At 34.8% G+C, this 21289-nt stretch overlaps 1 long non-coding RNA gene across 1 annotated transcript in view; it reads left to right on the top strand.

Annotated features, from left to right (window-relative positions):
• The window catches only part of LOC140526105 (uncharacterized), a 178919-nt gene that overhangs the window by 98628 nt on the left and 59002 nt on the right, over window positions 1-21289 (top strand). The gene's annotated exons all lie outside the window — the stretch shown is intronic.

The following is a 21289-nucleotide window of genomic DNA, read 5'->3' as shown; positions in this document are numbered from 1 at the left end:
AGTCTCTAAAGTCTCATTTAACCTTTTTCAGATTTGGGAAGAAATGAATTTTTATTTCTTATTTTTAATACATTCAATCAGAACACTGCGGGTCAAATACCTGAGGGTATTTTAAAGTTCTTTTCTAATTGTAGTTTAGAAGTTTGGGGATAGTTAAGAGGTCTAGGTCATTGATTTCATTGATTTCAGTATGAGAAACTGTGGAAACTCCATTATGGATACTCCCTCCTCTGATGTTGATCAGCAGCTCATCTGTAATTTAGAACCTTAAAATCATCTTAAACTCTGAAAGGTAAAGTGACCCAAGCATCAAATTACATGCAGTATATGTTAAAAGCAGAGCTTGAAACAAAGTCTTCTGAATTCCAAGGCCAGCTTTCTATCTACTATGTTACACTGCATCTGATGTGGGAATATGTGAAGTGAATAGCAACCTACTTAGTTGGTATAAAAAAGAAAATTGATCAAATCAATCAGTTGTTTTGGCATTGAATTGATAAAACCTTAATTACTCTGCTTCCGGGAGAAGTCAAAACTCAATAATAAAATAGTTGAGAAAAATAACTTTGATACTGTGAAACTAGAACACTTGGGAAATCATTTCGATTTTTCTCAAAGTACTTCTCAACTAGGTTCATTGTACTCTTTCACCTTGAGTCTACACTCTTTACTTTACCTCAACCATTTCTGTACTGTAGAATGTCTAGCTTTATTCGAGGTATAGCTTAAGAGATACTTTCTATACAAAATAGGTTAAATTTGAATCACTGTCAGCTTTATGTCTTTTCAGTCAACAGAATAGGGTGTTGGAGATTCAGCTTTATTCCATCTCACTCAAAATTAGGCATCTTCCTTTTGTGTTGTTGAAGACTAGTTTATCTATCCTTCCTTATTGTTTAGATGAAGCAAGACCTTTTCTGAACTCAGGAATAGTCATTGCTCTTTTCCTCTAAAAATTACTTTGTACATATACAAGACTCAGCAGTATGGAGACAGGGGGCACAGAGTTGGCCTTATATTCAAGAAGATTTATATCCCACTTGTGTTCCATACTGGCTATGTGATCCTGGGGATGACACAATATCTTAAAGAAACTCTCTAAGACTAGAAGTTGCACAAAAGGGACTGACTTGCACTGGGAGAAGGAATTTATTTCCTCATCAGAGAATTCCTATATCAATGAAATCACACATCTAATACTGGGATTTTCAATCAACAAATATTTACTAAGTTCTTACTATTTGCCAGTCACTCTGCTGTACTTTGGAGAATACAGACAAAATGAATAGCACAATTTTGGCTTACATAGAATTTATCTAACTTACTTTCTTGGAAATCATGTGCAGGTAACAAAGAGGAAACAGAAATAGATATTGATGGTTTTATCTACCCATAGCAATATACCCATATATTATAGTATATAACATAGTAAATACCTATAAATGTTTATATGTATGCATAATATAATAATATACATGAATAAATATTTTAAGCGACAACCAGGTGGTGCAGTGGGTAGAGCATCAACTATCAAGTTAGAAAGACTCATCGGACTGAATTCAAATCTGGCCTCAGACTCATACTAGTAGTATGACCCTTGGCAAGTTACTTAACTGTGTTTGTCTCAGTTTCCTCAACAACGATTTTGAGAAGGGAATGGCAAACCACTTCTGTATCCTTGCCAAGAAAACTTCAAATGCAGTTACATGACTGAACAACATATATTAAAAATAAAATTATATATATATCTATGTGTGTAGTGTGTGTACATATGTATGTATGTATGTAACCCTTGAGATGAGGTGTAGTTTGAATAGCTGAAAAGAGATAAACAACCCTAACAGGGTTATCTGATTTTAAATAAATTGGAAATGAATTATATTGCTAACTTTTTTCATTTTCAAAAGTCTTTGTATACAAATATAAGCTCTTTGAGCATAGGAACTATTTATTTATTTTTTTGTCTTTATGTCCTCAATATACAACACGTTGACAAATACCAAGAACTCAATAAATGTCAAATTAAATTAACTGAAGGGAAAATGTTAAGAGTTTCCTTTATCTAGAATAAAAAAGAATATATCAGGGAGATGTATCTAGCATTCAAAATTAAATTTCTTTGTTTTAGAGGCATCTTGATGTAATTGAAAGGTCACAGGATTGGGGAATCCCTCCAACTCACCCCAGGCTTTAGAATTCTGCCACTCACTCATTCTGTGACCTTGGCATACATACATATCTCTCTCTCTTCATATATATATATGTATGTATGTATATATATATATATATATACATATGTTAATGAATTCCTAACTGATTTTATGGGGGGTGGTTTTAAGGATCAAATTAGGTTGTTTATAGTGCTTTGAAAACTGGAAAGCTTTATGTTGATATATGGTGGTGATCATTATGCATTGATTCTTTGCCCACAAAATGTAATAATTATGGATCATGGTGCTGTGCTGATGTTAGCCTTTCTTAATCCCTTTGGTCATATCCCTTAAGAAATTAGACACAAGTAATTTTTGGTCTTTTTCCACAACACATAGCCCATAACATCCCCATGACCACTGTATGTCCTCAGACCAACCATGATATTATTTTTGATGTAGGTGCCAGTGGGAACCTGAGGCATTTTGTACAATTGTGGTAGCAGCTGTGTAGGGGGCAATACAGGAGAGGAACTTGTGACTGGGGCATGGGATAGTTCTTTATTTCAGACCAGATTTCTGTGACAGAGGTTGTCTTTATCTTGTAAGGAAAAGTTTATTCTTTCAAAAACTATATTTTGAATAGATTTTTTACTTGTACAGTATATTCTATTCTTATTACCACAGTAATTGCTGCAATCATATCAGGATGACGTAAAGGGTCCTACTGTTAATTGTGGAAAGAAAAGGCTCACTTCATCATATTTCCTGTAATTTTAAAATATGCTATTTGTAAATTTAGTGACTGCTTTAGGCTATGGGAAATGCTTTTTTTGCTTACAGGTTCGAATTTGGATGTAGAAACTGTCCTTGTTGGAGAGTACTGAAATGTTGCTGTAGTGGTCCTTGATGAGAAATGAACGTTGTGTCCTTTATCAGTGGCCTTTGGTGAAAATCACAAACTCTTCAAATCTGATCAATGTTAGAAATTGCTGATATCCTATAATCTGAAACTTGCCAAGGTATCCACAGGCAGATCTTTTAGTTCCTTCAACAAAACAAGTTTCCTATGATTTATGACATAGGCTTGATACTATCTATCTACTCTTTTCTCCCTGTACTCCCCAAAATACACATCACCAAACTGGACTTTTATTAACATCCTGTGCTTTCTTAAAGGGTGAGAAATACTTGTACTTTTAATTCATGCTGTTTCTATAATGCTCATTCTACCCATCTTTATCTTACACATTCTTCAAGATATAGCTCAAATGGAACTTTTTCTATTAATCCTTTCCTGCTTTCTTCTCCACTGCTACTCATGTTGGAGGTTTTGTCTCCCTCCTTTGAACTAATTTAGACTTTTGTGCCTCTGCTATTGTGCTATCACATTCTACCTCTATATTAGAATTATTTGTACACATTTTCTGCAGCAGCAGGGGAGAAGGAGATAAGCAGGGTGGGGAGGATGATGAAAGAGAGGGCAAATGGGAGGAGGGAGCAATTGGAAGTAAACACTCTTGGTGAGGGACAAGGTCAAAAGAAAGAACAGAAGAAATGTGGGACAGGATAGGATGGAGGAAATATAGTTAGTCTTACACAACATGACTATTATGGAAGTCATTTGCAAAACTTTACATATATAGCCTATATTGAATTGAACCTTCTCAGTGGGGATGGGTGGGGAGGAAAGAAGGAAGAGAAGTTGGAACTTAGTTTTAGGAACAAATGTTGAGAATTGTTTTTGCATACAAGTGGAAAATAAGAAATACACATAATGGGGTATAGAAATTTATCTTGCCCTACAGGACAAAAGAGAAGATGGGAATAAGGGAAGGGAGGGGTGTTAGAAGGGAGGGCAGATTGATAGAAGGGGTAATCAGAATGCTTGGCATTTAGGGCAAAGGGAAGGGAGAGATGGGGAGAAAATTTCGAACTTAAAATTTTGTGGAAATGAATGCCGAAAACTTAAAATAAATAAATAAATAAAGCACACAAATTTTCACAGTAATTTTCACGGTAAGATTGGGAGATAACATGGTACAATAGAAAGGGAACTAAATTAGAAGACACGGAACATGAGTTCAGATTCTAGTTCTGCCATTTATTTCCTGTGTTAGCTAGGCAAATCCCTTAAGTAAAAGAATCTTATTATCTTTATCTGTAAAATGAGAGGGTTGGACTATGATCCCTTCCAGCTTTAATTCTGTGATTTTAGGATTTTCCTTTGGGGAAAGAAGTGGTTCTGAACCTGTGATTTCATTAGTGTAAGCAACTTCTGAGCAGTAAATTCCGATAATGCAGACTGGCACCAGCCCCGAAATTTACAGTCTCAATAATCTGAGGGCATCAATGGCAGCTTAAATGACTTGCTTAGGACCACACAGCCAGTAAGTTATATTAGTTATATATCAGTTATATAATATATTAATATATTGTCTAATATCAATATAGTCTTAGGTTTCCATGAAGATAAAGAAGACTTTCTTCTTCCCAAGGTTTATATACTGGAGACTTCTGTAAATAGGGGGAAAATTATAAATATTGTGCTGTTTCTTTGTTCTGGGAGAAGAGGCTCCAGGAGTGTGCTATAGTGATGGCACTGTGCGATGTAGTGTAATGACAGGTGATAGTTAATTGTCAAATTCTCAGAGTGAGCCTTTACACTTTGGAAATCAACATATGCTACAAATCAGAACTCGATCTATTGCTTTAATGAAATATAGACTTAATAAGTATTGGAGAAAATGTTAATAATCCAGACTAAACCTAAAATACATTTTCCCCTCAGAGATCTAATTGTTAAACAGTTATCTGCATACTTCTGAGTAGTCCTCAATTAGGGACAAGATATTAAGGAGACTCATTGAAGTATGACATCTACAACACATTTAGGATGCATGAATTGGTGTTTTGAATAGTAAGTATTTGAAATTGTAATGTGAAAGCTACAAGTCAGGAAGGTCTCTTTTATTCCAAATAAAAAAAAGGTTAAGGAAAAGATGGAAAATATCTGAGTTTCCCCTAGTTCTTTCTGTGTGAAAGAATTAGTTAATGTGACTGAAAGGTTCTCATTGTCAGATTCCTTATTGATCTATAAACTGCTTTCAAATAGCAAGGACAAAAATCTCGTTTTAATACTAAAATACCACCCTGCACTGCCTAAGATATGGAAAATCCTTGTGTAATGGATCCCTTCTGACACTACCCAGGGTGCACCTTGGAGGACTTATTTATTTTTAATTTTATTTATGTGGATTGTTGACCCCTCCAAGATGATCTGGGACCTTCAGTATTTGAGTTCTCTTTGATGCTGATTCCTAGGGTAGACACCATCTCCTCCACCGTCAGACATATGGACTCACAAGACACAAAACATGAAGAATTTTATTTAAAACTTAAAAATTAGTAGAAAGAGGAACGGAATCTAATCAGTCAGAAATTAAGTAACTCTTTTCCCCCCTTCCCCAATTTACTATAATTCTCAGTGATCTACTTTATGCCACATTTATAAAGCATACTTTACTGTCTTATGTAGAACTGAGATTTTCTCACCACTCTAGTGCTCCTTCTTTGAATCTAATGTATTTGTACAGTACTGTTAAGTCACTACCCCAGCCCCATCATCATGGGTTTCCATTTGCTCTTTGCTGGTTTGTTCATCTAAATCCCTGTCACTGTCCTATTCAGCTCCTACAGTTCCTCAATGATTCCTGAAGGTGGGAGTAGTGACTAGGGAGCAGTCACCTGCCCCTTTCTATGCCTCCATGACTTCTATTCTATCTTTCTCAACTTTCAGCAGATGATGACTTCTTCTTTTCCCTCCTACAAGTTCTTCAATTACTGGCCCTTGAAGGATGGTGAACACTCTGGATGAGTTTGTACACACACATACACATATATATGTATGCATATTAAGTGTATATATACATATACACACCTATACATCTAGATCTATCTATATTTACATATATAGCTATAGTTTATATATGTATACGTGTGTGTGTGTGTGTGTGTATATATATATATATATATGTAGCTATACATATAGATATGGATAAATAGGACATGCAGACATGAAGGCCACTATTTTTAAAGCCTTCTTTTACACTTTGGTCCTGGCAACTTTAAGGCTTGCATACAAGAATTCTCTTTGTGGGTCATAGGGAATCTTCCATTTGTTTTCTGTTCTCTCTTCCCAACTCCACAAAGGCTCAGGGTAGTATTTGCATCCACTCTTCCCTACTACCTGGGTGCTGTGTCTAATGTTCATGTCAAGACTTTCTGTTGAGTCCAGGGATTTTAGGGAGCTCCTCACATGTTTCCCATTTGACTTTCCTTTCCCTTCCCTTTCTTCTGGACATTTAGGCAGAATTGCTTAAATTATAATAGGGCTGCTTTCTGAAAAATCTGCACAAAGTGAGGAGCTAATCCCTACAAGTGCTGAAAGGAGAAAACTTTGCAATCTCCTCTGTATAAGGCAATTTAAGAAACTTCTTCATTTGATACTGTACTAATGCTAGGATGGCATTAAAACACAATATATTAGATAATATTATAGTCATAACATCTCTGGGTTTCAGTTTCTTCACATGCAAAATGGAAGGTTGGAAGACATGAATTTTAAGGTCCTTTTCAGTTCTAAATGCTGCAATCCTCTAATAGCACTCATGTTTTCTGAGACTTTGAGTTTGCCTTCTATCAGGACTTCAGGAGTTAAGACCTTATGCCTCTAATTACCAGCAATAATTAAATATCTTGTAAAATAAGTATGATAATGTCTAACTCCCAGGGTTGTGAAGATAAAATGAGATAATATTTGTAAAACATTTTGCAAATCTTAAAGTATTGCATAAATGTTAGTTGGTATTATTATTACTAGTCTAGACCTTTTTACCCTTCTTGAACTCCCTTCTTTTTGTCACTGAAACATCCTAAGAAGCTTGAATTAAAGTGACATTCTGTGACAATCCTCCAGGAATGAAGCTATGGACACTAGAATCCAAGTAGTATTCCCTTTCTTTCTGTCATTACTAGTGTTCCTGATGGTGTTAGTGGTTTATTAGTCAGTTATTTCTCATGTCATCACTTTTAAGCTGGTGTTATTATCCTCAGATGAGAGATGAAGATGAGGTTACAGATGCCTGCATTCATTTTAGATTCCTTGGCATTTTCTGCCATGTAGCACAGTTGGTTTGCTGATGTTTTTCCCCTAAAGACTTGGCACAATTTGCCCATTAATAAGCACATTCTTTGTTAGAATTTCCTTGAAATTAATTAAGAATGTGCAAAATAAATTTTTTTACTTCCTACTATATTCAGTTATATAGTGGTGGTGGTGGGAGGCATCTTGTCAAATTACTAAATGGCTTTCCTTGTTTCTGTCAATTAATTATATTTCACTCACTGATAGACTAAATCTTGATTGTGCTTATTGCAAACTAACTGTTCCCCTCTGTGCCATATGCCTTTCCCTTTGTTCCTTTTGGTTTTCTCCAGGCCCTTATTCTCAAATCCTAGATGACCTTTCTACCTTATTCAAATTGAAAATGGAAATTATCCCAGGAAAGTTTCTCCGATTTTGCCCTTTCCTTGCTTCAAACTCACCTTCCTTCTTCATTTGTACAATTTGCTCTTTCTCCAAATTTCAGGTAGTCCTTTCATCTGGTTTTTCAGAACTCAGTCTGCACCATCTGTGCATTACTATTTTCTCTACTACATTGATTTTTCAAATCTTTTTCTCTTTTTTCTTACCTTTTTTCCTTTGGACTTCAAATGACCTATAATGCTTTCCTAATCATGTTAAAGTCTTACAAATACCTTTAATGGCCTTGAAGCCCTAAATTAACAATAAAATATTTCTTTTTAATTGATTTGGGCTTGAATGTTAAATAGTAATTAGTATGACTGGTATTTTAACAGCAGTTATATATATATATTTCCATTAAAGAAGTGCTATCTTTGAGATTCCCTGGGATGGAAAAAAACACTGAAATCCTAATTTGTAAAATTTCTCTTTACCTTCCCACTTGCCACATTTAAATATAAATTTAAAGTATATGGAAGCAGAGTGACAGTTGAAAGAGTTCTGGGTGTAGAAGTAGAATATGTGGGTTAAAATATTAATAGCTATGTGACCTTAGGTAAGTCATTTAACCTCTATGTGTCTCATATAGCTGCTTCATAATTTCCCACTGTCATGGATGGGTTAAATAAGGAGAGAGTGTGTGGCATAGTGGGTTAATGGCTCTTTAGATTTAGAAAGACCTAATTACAGGTCTTACATCTGATATGTGTTAACTATGTGATCTTGAGAAAGTCACTAAATGTCTTGGTCTTGGGTCCCACAAGCAACTCTCTAAGATTTTAAGTTGTAGTAGAATTGATGATTTGCATGAGTGGGAAGAGTTTCCATACTGGGAATTCAATATATCTCAAATAGCAACTGCTTTCAGCTCATAGCAATCTCTCTTTATTTATATATGGGGAGAAAACAAGACCTTTAACAGAGCAGAGCTAATGTATATTATATTCCAAATCACTTTCCATGTTCTGCTCATCCATAGGCCTTTGCTATAGCACTTCTCAAATTTGGTGGGTATTTTTAAAAAATAAATTTAGTTCATTTGGATTACGCTAAGTATTCAGTGTTCATTAAAACAAGGATGTGAATGCTGAGGCTGAACAGATTTGTTATACATCTCTTTCAATTACATATCTTGAGTGCAAGTACATGTTTATAAATGAATAACTATAATAACTCATTAAAAGTTGTATAGCAACAATTTAATTCACCTCAATAGCTTAAGTCTCGTCTTGAATATTATATGAGATATTTAATTTAAAGTTTACTCCTCAGTAGTTGGGAAGAAGAAGGAGAATGTTTAGTTTTCACTCTTATTGCCCTGATGTTAATACTTTCACTTGTCTTTTCCCCTTATTACTTGGAAATAAATCATACTCTTTATCACATTATTCTCCCCTTGTTATTCTATAAGGTTTTTCATCCATTTTTACACATAGTATAATAATAACTGACACCTATAAAGCATTTTGCAGTTCAGACATTTTCATATGTATTATCTCATTTGGTCCCTTAAATGACAGCCTCGTAATGTAGATAATATCATTCACCTAAGGAAGCTGGGGCTCAGCAAATTTAAGTGATTTGCACAAAGTCTCCCAGCTAAATAGAAATGATAGGAATCTTAGAAGAAAGTGATCAAGTCAATAAATACACAAGCATTTATGTCCTTAGTGCTGGGGATTCAAAGACAGGGGAAACAAAGAAACAAACAAAACTGTCTTTGTCTTATAGAAGCTCATAATCTAATGGGAAAGACAATATGTAAATAATTACATACAAAAAAGATATGTAAGATAAATTGGACATTATCAACAGAGGAATTGGAAAAGGTTTCTTGTAGGTCACATTTTAGATGGGACTTGAACAGCAACAATTACAAAATAAAACTGAATTTTATGAAATTTTAAAGTCTGGGTCCAAAGAAGGGATATGACATTATAACTCTCTCTTCTTTGCAGAGATTGAGAATAAACCAGGAGGCATTGTATGTCAGTTTTAACTTGGTTGAAGTGTTGGTTTTGTTGACATTTGGTTTTTCTTTTAGCTTCTTTGTTATGAGGAATGCTTCTCTGGGAGGAGGAGAAGAGAGGTGATATTGAATAAAGGTGATATCAAAACCAAAGATGACAATAAAATTTTAATTAAAGAGATTAAATCTGAGACACTGCATGAAGTAGAAATAACTAGATTTAGAGTTGAGAGGAAGCCATCAATGACAATGGAGCCACTACACTTGAATTCTCATATTATGGCCTCTGATATGAAATGTGAAGAAATGAAATATAAAGATCAGAAGAATATCAAGAAGGGAAGAGCACTGAGGCTAGACTATATATGTAAAAAGGAAATTTATGCTGGTGATGACAACATTTTCAAGGCATCGAGGGATCTTTGTTCAAAATATTTGAAAGATCTAAGGATAACAAATATTTTGGAAAATATTTGTTATTTTGGAAAATAACAGAAAATAACAGAAAATAGTCCTACTAGAAAACAGCATCAACAATGGTCATCTAGGAAACAAGTTGGTCACCAACCCCTATGGTTAGTCATTGTCACAAAACCTTCACATATATTCAAGATATTATTAATGAAGTAATTGAGGAAGATGAGGAGGAAAGGAAGGGAACAGGTGGTTTTTCATAACATATAATAAAATAGAATACACCCTTATGGTCATATACTTCATGGAAAATTATGAAACTTAGGATCCTATGGTTCATATTATTTGTTGATTTAACTCAGTGGCTCAAAGATATTACCTTAACAGATATCTTCCACCAAGCAGTTTCCCATGTATATCTTAAAATTATACAAGATTCTAGAAAAGACCCAATTAATTCTTTTCAACTATTCTTTAGTTATTAATAAGTGAGGCATATATAGTCTCACCTCTAAATCATTTTCAACGTATGATATAGAAACATACTCCAGGTAGATGATGAATCAGGCCTAGAATTAAATATAATGAGAAGAGAAAGCTGGATTTTCTTGTTTTAATGACATCTGATTTTTTGCAAGCTCTCACGTTCTTCCAATGATATTATATAGCTTCAAACCATCGCATACTCTGGTCTTTGAAGAAATGAAGTTGAGGATCATCCAAAAGACAATATAGATAATGTATGATGGGGATCAATAGGCTGCAAGTCATTACCAATTGCAAACAAAGAATTGTGCTCTGGAAGTTGCATAAAAGCTACTCGCTAAGATTTGTATGACTAGAAAAGGAGGCAGTTTATGAAGTGAATTGAGCATATTAGGAGAACGAATTGTATAACAACAAAAAAATAATTATAGAAATAAACTTTGAAGGACTTTAGAATTCAGATCAGTGCAGTGATAAGCCATGAATTCAGAAGAGAAAAGATGAAAGTACATCTTCCATTTCTTGCCACAGAAGTAATGAACTTAAAATAGAGAAAGACATACATTTTTAAGTATGGCCAATGTAGGATTTTGTTTTCCTGGACTATGAATATTTATGAGAAAGGTTTTATATTTTCATTTTGTTATTCTTCAATTGTGTGGAAAGTGGAAGACAGATTATTGTTGTTCAGTCATTCAGTCATATCTGACTCTTTGTGACTCCACTTGGGGTTTTCTTGACAAAGATATTGGAATGATTTGCCGTTTTTTTCTCCAACTCATTTTACTGATGAGAAAACTGAGGTCAACTGGGTTAAGTTACTTGCCCAGGGTCACATAACCATATGTGTCTGAGTCTGTATGTGTTTAAATCTGAGGTCAGATTTAAACTCAAGTCTTCTTGACTCCATGCTTGGCATTCTAGATCAGCTCTTCCACCTAGTTGCCTGTGTTCATATCCCTACTGTCTCTAAGTCTAGCATTCTTCCCACTATGTCATACAATTTCATATGGATGAGTTCTTCAAATTATAGATCAATGGAGACTTTATTTGATTCTGGTTAAATTCAGGAATGTATTATGTTTAATAAATTTTATTGATGACCTTTGTTTTAACATCACAGTATTTTCCCAGTATGTCTTCTTTTTCTCCGTCATAAAACCTCCCTTGTAATACAGAAAAATTACTTCAACAAAATCAATACATTAACCCTGTATGACATCATGAAAGATTCTGCATTTGTAGTCTTCTACTTTTCTATTGAGGAAGGAAAGTTTTTTTCATTATATATCTTCCAGAGACAAGATTGACCATTAAAATTAATCAGACTTTGGCTGCCTTTTAGTGCTTTTATTTATATTACTATAGTTGCATATGTTAGGCAGGTAGGTAGCATAATGAGTTAATACAGTGTTTAACTAAAACTCGGGAATACTTGAGTTCAAATCTTGCTTCAGATGCTCACTATCTATGTGGCACTGGGCAAAGCACTAATCTCTTTGAGACTCAGTTTCTTCATGTGTAAAACAGGGAAGATCATAGTAACTAACAGACAGAACTGTGAGGATCAAATGAGACAACACATGTAAAGCACTTTGTAAACTTTAAAATGCTACCTACCTATTATTATCATTACCATTCTATTTCTACTTATTGCACAACCCTGTTGGTTTGTGATGATCTTTCCACTGTTTTCCTCATCATCTGACAGCAAAGCAGTAATCCATTGCATCAATATACCTCAACTTCATTAAGTTATTCCCTAATCAATATTTGCCCTATTTCTAGGTTTATTTTTCTACTACCAAAAATGCTTTTATGAAAGTGATGCCTTGTTTTTGGTCTTTATCTTCAATGTGGTTTATGTCTAGCAATGGGATTGATGGACTAAAGGGAATGGTCTGTTTAGTGACTTTTTATAATTCTAAATTGCTTTATGAAGAAGTTAGATCAATAGAATAACTAATAATATATCTATTATTTAAGGGTTAGTTTTATGTACTTAGGGAAATAATCACTAAGAGCCAGGGTAATTTTATCAAGAAAAAGTTATATCAACATTGTTTTGTTTACTTTTGTAACAGGGCTACTAATCCAGCATAGCAGGAGAATGCCAGAGATAAACATGTATTTTAACAAGCAAGATTCTCTTGCTATTATAATGGACAAGACATATGTGGGGTGGGTGATAGTACAGTTAGGTGATTGAATTATGGGATTCTAAGATTAATAGATGAATATTATGTGGCTATTGTAATACAATAATATGTGAATTTTAAAGGTTTCTAGTGGAATACCTCAGGGATCTGCTTGCCCCTATTTTGTTTATTTAAAAAAATGATGGACAAATTTATAAATGCTCTATCATCACATTTTCAGATGACACATAGTTAGAGGAGAATGTCTAATGTATTTATTGTCTGACAGAATCAGAAATCAAAGAGATCATGACAGGTTAGAACAATGGATTGAATGGCATATGACGTTTTAAAGAAATAATTGTAAGTTCTCACAGTTGGTTTCAGAGTCAAAAAGTAAAAATACAGGCAGCAAAGGATGTGGAAAGAAAACAGTTTGTGTGAAAAATCTTTAGTAGATTATCAGTTAATTTTTACAAAATTTATTAAGTGCCTACAATGTTTCTCATGGTGTTAAGCAGTGGGTATACAAAAAGAGGCAAAAGGTAATTCCTACCTTGAAGGAGCTTACAATCCAATAAGAGAGAGAACTTGCAAACAAATATATACAATGGAAGCTACATACAGGATAAATAGGAAGTGTGTGTGTGTTTGTCCTTCATTGCCAAAGAAGACCATGCCATCAGAGAAATAATGACATGACTTGCACCTGACTTTGTTTTGAGTGAGGGAAGGCTGTGCAGGTCAGCAGCCTCACTTCTCCTCCAGAGCCAGCTGAATCCAGTGACCAGACATTCATCAGGATGACTGGAGATGACCCAGGATGAGGCAATTGGGGTTAAGTGACTTGCCCAAGGTCACACAGCTAGTGAGTGTCAAGTGTCTGAGGTGAGATTTGAACTTAGATCCTCCTGACTCCTGCACTGGTGCTCTATCCACTGCACCACCTAGCTGCCCCAAATAGGAAGTCATTAACAGAGGGAAGGCACCAGATTTATGAGGAGTTGGGGAAGGTTTACTTTAGATAGTGGGATTTTAATTGACATTTAAAGTAGATTACAGGCTGAATATAGGTCAACTGTTGAACTTAGAAGCAATGAACTTAGAATACAATATTAGGTTACCCTAACTGAATGTCTAGAATGAGTTAGGTGCTAAATTCTACTTTATTCTGCTTTCTCAAATCCCATGAGGTTTATTGTGTTTAATCCTAGGGACTATGTTTTCGTAATAACAAACTAGAAGATATGCAGAAGATAATTCTCAATATATTAAGGGAAGCCACCCCACATCAGTTGAAGAAACTGAGGATATTAAGCTTCATTGAAGAGACTTATGGAAGGAATTAGGAGGTTGTAGATTGTTTTTTTTAAAAAAACTGACACTTGATGGATACTTGTTAGGGATGGTGTAAAATGGATTTCTACTCATTCAGAAACTGAATTAGATAGATCCAAATTCTATAGTTCCTAGTGTAAAGAGGCAAAAATAGTCTTCCCATTAATAGACCCTGATTAAATTCAGTATGAGGTGATGTATTATTCCAGAGCTATTAGCTTCTTCACACAATTTAAATTGCCATAAATTCAATGTGCATGAATGACTCAAGTCATTGAGACATTAAGAAATTGGAAAAACGTGATATAATTAGTATGCTGATAGAACTGGCACAACTAGAATATAGCTCTCCTAGCTTACATTTCTCTATTTTCTGTGCCAAATTACAGTAAAGGAAAGGTTGATCATGACAGTATCCCAACCAACCTGAAGAGTTTTCATACACATGAAACTTTTTGAGAGGACTTGGTAAGATTATTAGGATGTAAGCTTATGCAGTGACTTTTTGTTGTAATCGCTTTGTAGAAGATGGGCATGCCCATAAGCAGATTGTTCAGAGGACAGAAGAGTATTAGGGCTCTGCATAATATTGCTATTAAGATGAACTTATTGGTGAATAGCTGTTCCTTGTTAGCTTCTGGAGATGAGATTAATGGATTTGGACTTTCCTCAAGATAAATTATTTGCTTCATACTCTTGGGAAAGTAAAACCTTGAGAAAAGACCCATGCTTCTCTGATAACTTAAACAAATGAACAAAACTTCATGGGCCACCTTAGTTCAGGGTTTATTTTTGTTTATTTTGTTAAACTTTTTCCCCCACTTTTTTCCTTGAAAGATACTAAGATTACATTAGGGAAGGAAGGAGTTGCTTTAGGCTTTTTCAGTATGGTGTGCTACATGTGCTTACCCGGATAGACGAAGAGCAGAACTCTTGAAACAAATTTGTGGACACCTCTTGCCTTAATTTTCCTTGTATGAACAGTCAGACCCTATAGAACTGAAAGTGAACTTTTCTGATCTTCATGCCAGAGAAATAACACCTCTTCACTATTGCTAGTGCTTCTTCACAGGCTAAAATGCTGAATTGAAGCTAATAAAATACAATTGCATAGGAATATATTACATTCTTATACTTGAAAGTTAATTTTCTGAACTTAAATGGGAGAGTGGGGGAATATGGCTAGACAGTAGTTCATTTGAAAATGATCTGGGAGTTTTAGTGGGCAGTAAGGTCAATATGAGTTAATGGTGTGATTAGGCAGGAAAAAATGCTGATGTGATACAAGACTACTTCAAAGGAAGCATTATGTTCTGGAACCGAGAGATAATATATAGTACATTTTGAATTTTGTTACTATCAGAACATAAATGCAATATTTTAAGTACTGCAGTTTATTTATTTTTTTATTTTTTTAATTTTTTTAATTTTTATTTTTTTATTTTTTAATGTTTAACAATCACTGCCATACAATTGTGATTTTATCCCCCTCACCTACCCCCCACTCCCCCCTTCCCTCCCCACGACTGCATACAATTCTGTATAGATTCTACATATACTTTCCCATTGAGTATATTTTCACTATAGTCATGCTATGTAGTCAGACTAAGATAAATGAAAGAAATCGTATAACAAATCAGAACATGATACACAAACACATACACATACACAAACATGATCTGTTACATTATGTGAGTGACTTCCATATTTCTCTCTCTGAGTGTGGAAGGCATTTTGCCTTGAGAACCACCATTGGGAATTTTTTTTTTTTTGTAAGAAGTTCTTGTGTTATTACAAAAATTTAAGTCTACCAGAGAAAACTCTCACACACTGTGGTCGTTGCTGTGCATAAAGTTCTCCTGGTTCTGCTCCTTTCACTCAGCATCAGGTCATATAAGTCCTTCCAGGCCTCTCTGAAGTCTTCTTGTTCATCATTTCTTATGGCACAATAGTACTCCATTACATTCATATACCATAATTTATTCAGCCATTCCCCAATTGATGGACATCCCCTTGACTTCCAGTTTTTAGCAACTACATAGAGTGCTGCTATAAATATTTTTGTACATGTGGGACCCTTTCCCATTTTTATGATCTCTTGGGGATATAGTCCTAGTAGCGATATTGCTGGGTCAAAGGGTATGCACATTTTTGTAGCCCTTTGGGCATAGTTCCAAATTGCTCTCCAGAATGGTTGGATGCGCTCGCAGCTCCACCAACAATGAAATAGTGTTCCAACTCTCCCACATCCTCTCCAGCATTTATCATTTTCTTGTTCTGTCATGTTTGCCAATCTTATAGGTGTGATGTGGTACCTCAGAGTTGTTTTGATTTGCATCTCTCTAACCAATAGTGATTTAGAGCATTTTTTCATATGATTATAGATAGCTTTAATTTCTTCTTCTGAAAATTGCCTGTTCATATCCTTTGACCATTTATCAATTGGGGAAAGTACTGCAGTTTAGATAGGACACCGAAGTGTCCATTCAAGGGCAATCAGGATGATGAAAGGACTCAGTGGCATGTTATATGAAGAATAGTTGAAGTAACTGTGACTGTTTAGTCTGAAGAGAGAAACTGTTGATGATAGGGCTGGAACATGAAAAATGATAGTTATCTCCAAGTACTGGAATGATTCTCATGAACGAGTGGGATTAAATTTGTTCTTTTTAGACCTAGAGAGCTGAACTAGGGAAAAGAGACAAAAGGAAAATTTAGACTTGATATAAGCAACAGCTTCCTTACAATTCCTAGCAATCAGAGACATCCTGAAATGGAAGGGGCTAGATACTGCAGTAGAGAGTATGCTGGATTTGGAGCCAGATGACCTAGGTTGAAATCTCAGTTTTCCTGTTTACTGTCCAGTATGACATTGGACATGTGGTTTAACTTCTTTGAACTCATTACGTCTTCTGAAAAAATGAGACTTGTTGGACTAGCCTCTAATTTGGAGTCTGTGAATTTGTTTAATAATAATTTAATAATTATATTTTTATATAATCTCTTTCCTATGTAATCTCATGTATCTTGCTTTTATTCATTTAAAAAAATATAATTCTGGGAAAGAGTCCATAGGTTTCATTAAACTCTCACAAGGATCTGTGACACAGCAAAAGTAAGTAATTCATGTTAGGGCCCCTTCCAACTCTGAATCAATGATCTGCTTTCACATTTTTCCTTTTCTAGCTGCTAACACATTCACTCTCTTAGAAATTTCACATACATATATATACATACATATACACACACACATATATACATGTAATACATATTATATGTATTATATATACACACACATGCACACATATATTTATGATATGTTGATTATCTCTGTATGTGCATATTATAGTTGTATATACATGTGTGTTACTTAATACTATGCAAATTCTTGAAGTTGTTCATTTTATTACATTAACTTGGCCTATCCATAAGGAACTGATATTTTTCCAGTTGTTTAGGTCTGACTTTATTTGTGTGAAAAGTGTTTCATAACTGTGTTCATGGAGTTCCTGGATTTGTCTTGGTAGATAGACTTCCTAATATTTTATATTTTCTATGGCTATTTAAATGGAATTTCTCTTTCTATGTCTTGCTACTGGGCTTTGCTGGTCATGTAAAGAAATGCTGATGATTTCTATGAGTTTATTTTATGCCTGCAACTTTGCTCAAGTTGTTAATTGTTTCAAATAGGTTTTGGTTGATTCTCTAAGTCATATCACCTGCAAAGAGGGATAGATTTGTTTGCTCATTACCTATTCTAATTCCTTTCATTTCTTTTTCTTCTCATTGATAAAGCTAACATTTCTAGTACAATACTGAATAACAGTCATGGTAATGGGCTTCCTTGTTTCACTGCTCATCTTATTGGTAATGCTTTTAGCTTATCCCCATTACATATAATGCTTGCTGATGGTTTTAGATATATACTGCTTATCATTTTAAGGAAAGCTCCATTTATTCCTATGTGCTCTACTGTTTTCTCATAGAAATGAGTTTTGTATTGTGTCAAAAGCTTTTTTCTATATCTATTGAGGAAATCATATGATTTTTGTTGGTTTTGTTATTGATATGGTTATTATGCTGATAGGTTTCCTAATATTGAACCACCCTGAAGTCCTGGTATAAATCTCACGTGGTCACAGTGTACTATCTCATGATGAATTGTTATAATATCTTTGCCGATATTTTATTTAAAAAGTTTTGCATCAATGTTTATTAGGGAAATTGGTCTATAATTTTATTTCTCTAGTTTGGTCCTTCATGGTTTAGGTTTTAGCACCATATTTGTGTCATAAAAGAAATTTGGCAGGACTTCTTCACTATTTTCCCAAATAGGTTATGTAGCATTTTAATTAACTCTTTAAATGGTTGGTAGAAGTGTCCTGTAAATCCATTTGGCCCTGGAGATTTTTTCTCAGGGAGTTCATTGATGGCTGGTTCAATTTCTTTTTCTAAAATGGGGTTATTTATGCAAATTATTTCCTTTTCTTTTAGTCTGGATAGTTTGCATTTTTGTAAATATTATCTATTTCACCTAGATTGTTGGATTTGCCAGCAGAGAGTTGGGCAAAATACCTCCTAATTATTGCTTTAATTTCCTTTTCATTGGTGGCGAATTCATCCTTTTCATTTTTTATAATTAATTTATTTGTTTTCAGTTTTCAACAATCACTTCCATAAGTTTTAAATTTTTTCTCCCTCGCTCTTTCCTCCCTCCCCAAGATGGCATGTAATTTTATATGGGTTCTACACATACATTCTTATTAAACACATTTTCATATCAGTCATAATATTGCATAGACAAATTAAAGTGAATGGGGAAACCATGAGAAAAACCCAAACAAAAGAAAACATAACAAAAGAGAATAGTCTGCTTCATTCTCTATTCTGACTCTATAGTTCTTTCTCTAGATATGGATGGCATTTTGCATCATGAGTCATTTGAAAATATTTTAGGTCCTTGCATGACCGTGAAGGGTTAAGTTTGTCAGATACAGTCCTCTCACACTGTGGCTCTTACTGTGGATAATGTTCTCCTGGTTCTGATCACTTCACATAGCATCAGTTCATATTAATCTGTCCAGGTTTTTCTGAAGTTCTCCTGTTTGTCATTTCTTATTGCACAATAATATTCCTACACTTTCATAAATGACAGCTTGTTCAGCCATACCCCAATTAATGGGCATCCCCTTGATTTCTAGTTCTTGACCATCACAGAAAGATTTGCTATAAATATTTTTGTACTTTTGGGTCTTTTCCATTTTTATGGTCTCTTTGGGATACAGTCCTAGAAGTATTATTTCTGGGTCAAAGGGTATGCACATTTTTATAACTCTTTGAGTGCAGTTCCAAATTACTCCCCAGAATGGCTGGAACAGTTCACAGCTCCACCAACAATGAATTAGTCTTCAAACTTTCCTACATCTTCTCCAACATGTATCATTTTCCTGTTTTGTCATGTTAGTCAATCTGATAGGTGTGATGTGGTACCTCAAAGTTATTTTGCTTTGCATCTCTCTAATCAATAGTGATTTAGAGCATTTTTTAATATGACTATAGGTAGCTTTAATTTTTTTCCCCTGAAAACTGCCTGTTCATATCCTTTAACGATTTATCAATTGGGAAATGACTTGTGTTCTTGTAAATTTGACTCAGTTCTCTATATATTTTAAAGTGAGGTCTTTATCACAGTCACCAGGGGTGAATTCTTTCCCAGTTTTCTGCTCCCATCCTAATCTTGGTTGTATTGGCTTTGTTTTTGCAAAAGTTTTTCAATTTAATGTAGTCAAAAATTTCTAATTTGCATTTTGTAATATTTTCTATCTCTTATTTGGTCATGTTTCTCCATTCTCCATAAATCTGACAAATAAACTATTCCTTGCTCCCCTAATTTGTTTATAGTATCAGTCTTTACACCTAGATTGTTTACTCACTTGAGCTTTATTTGGGTACACAGTCGGGCATTGGTCTATGCCCAGTTCCTGCCACACTAGTTTCCAGTTTTCCCTGCAGCTGTTGTCAGACAGTGCATTCTTGTTCCAGAAGCTGGGGTCCTTGAGTTTATTAAATAGTAGACTGCTATAATCATTGGCTACTGTGTCTTGTGTGCATATCCTATTCTAGTGACATAACCCTCTATTTCTTAGCAAGTACCAAATGGTTTTGTTGATTGATGCTTTATAATACAATTTAAGATCTGATATGTTCAGGCCACCTTCCCTAGTCTTTCTTTTCATTAAATTCCTTGATATTCTGGACCTTTGGTTCTCCCAGATAAATTTTTTTTTCTTTTTTTTCACTTATTTATTTATTTATTTAACTTTTAACATTCATTTTCACAAAATTTTGGGTTCCAAATTTTCTCCCCTTTTGTCCCCTCCCCCCACCCCAAAACACTGAGCATTCTAATTGCCCCTATCACCAATCTGCTCTCTCTTCTATCATCCCTCTCTGCCCTTGTCTCCATCTTCTCTTTTGTCCTGTAGGGCCAGATAACTCTCTATACCCTTTTACCTATATTTCTTATTTCCTAGTGGCAAGAACAGTACTCAACAGTTGTTCCTAAAACTTTGAGTTCCAACTTCTTTACCTCCCTCCCTCCCCACCCCCTCCCTTTGGAAGGCAAGCAATTCAATATAGGCCAAATCTGCAAATGACTTCCATAATAGTCATGTTGTATAAGACTAACTATATTTCCCTCCATCCTATCCTGTCCCCCATTACTTCTATTCTGTCTTTTGATCCTGTCCCTCCCCATGAGTGTTGACCTCACATTGCTCCCTCCTCCCCATGCTCTCCCTTCCATCATTCCCCCTACCCTGCTTATCCCCTTCTCCCCCACTTCCCTGTATTGTAAGATAGGTTTTCATACCAAAATGAGTGTGCATTTTATTTCTTCTTTAGTGGAATGTGATGAGAGTAAACTTCGTGTTTTTCTCTCCCTTCCCCTCTTTATCCCTCCACTAATAAGTCTTTTGCTTGCTTCTTTTATGAGAGATAATTTGCCCCATTCCATTTCTCCCTTTCTCCTTCCAATATATTTCTCTCTCACAGTTTGATTTCATTTTTTAAAGATATGATCCCATCCTCTTCAATTCACTCTGTCTCTATGTGTGTGTGAGTGTGCGTGTGCATGTCTGTGTGTGTGTGTAATCCCACCCAGTACCCAGATACTGAATAGTTTCAAGAGTTACAAATATTGTCTTTC

The sequence above is a fragment of the Notamacropus eugenii genome, chromosome 1, assembly GCF_028372415.1.
Source record: "Notamacropus eugenii isolate mMacEug1 chromosome 1, mMacEug1.pri_v2, whole genome shotgun sequence".
Classification (NCBI taxonomy): domain Eukaryota; kingdom Metazoa; phylum Chordata; class Mammalia; order Diprotodontia; family Macropodidae; genus Notamacropus; species Notamacropus eugenii.
The sequence above is the reverse complement of the archived record's forward strand: the minus strand, read 5'-3'. Positions and strand labels throughout refer to the sequence as shown.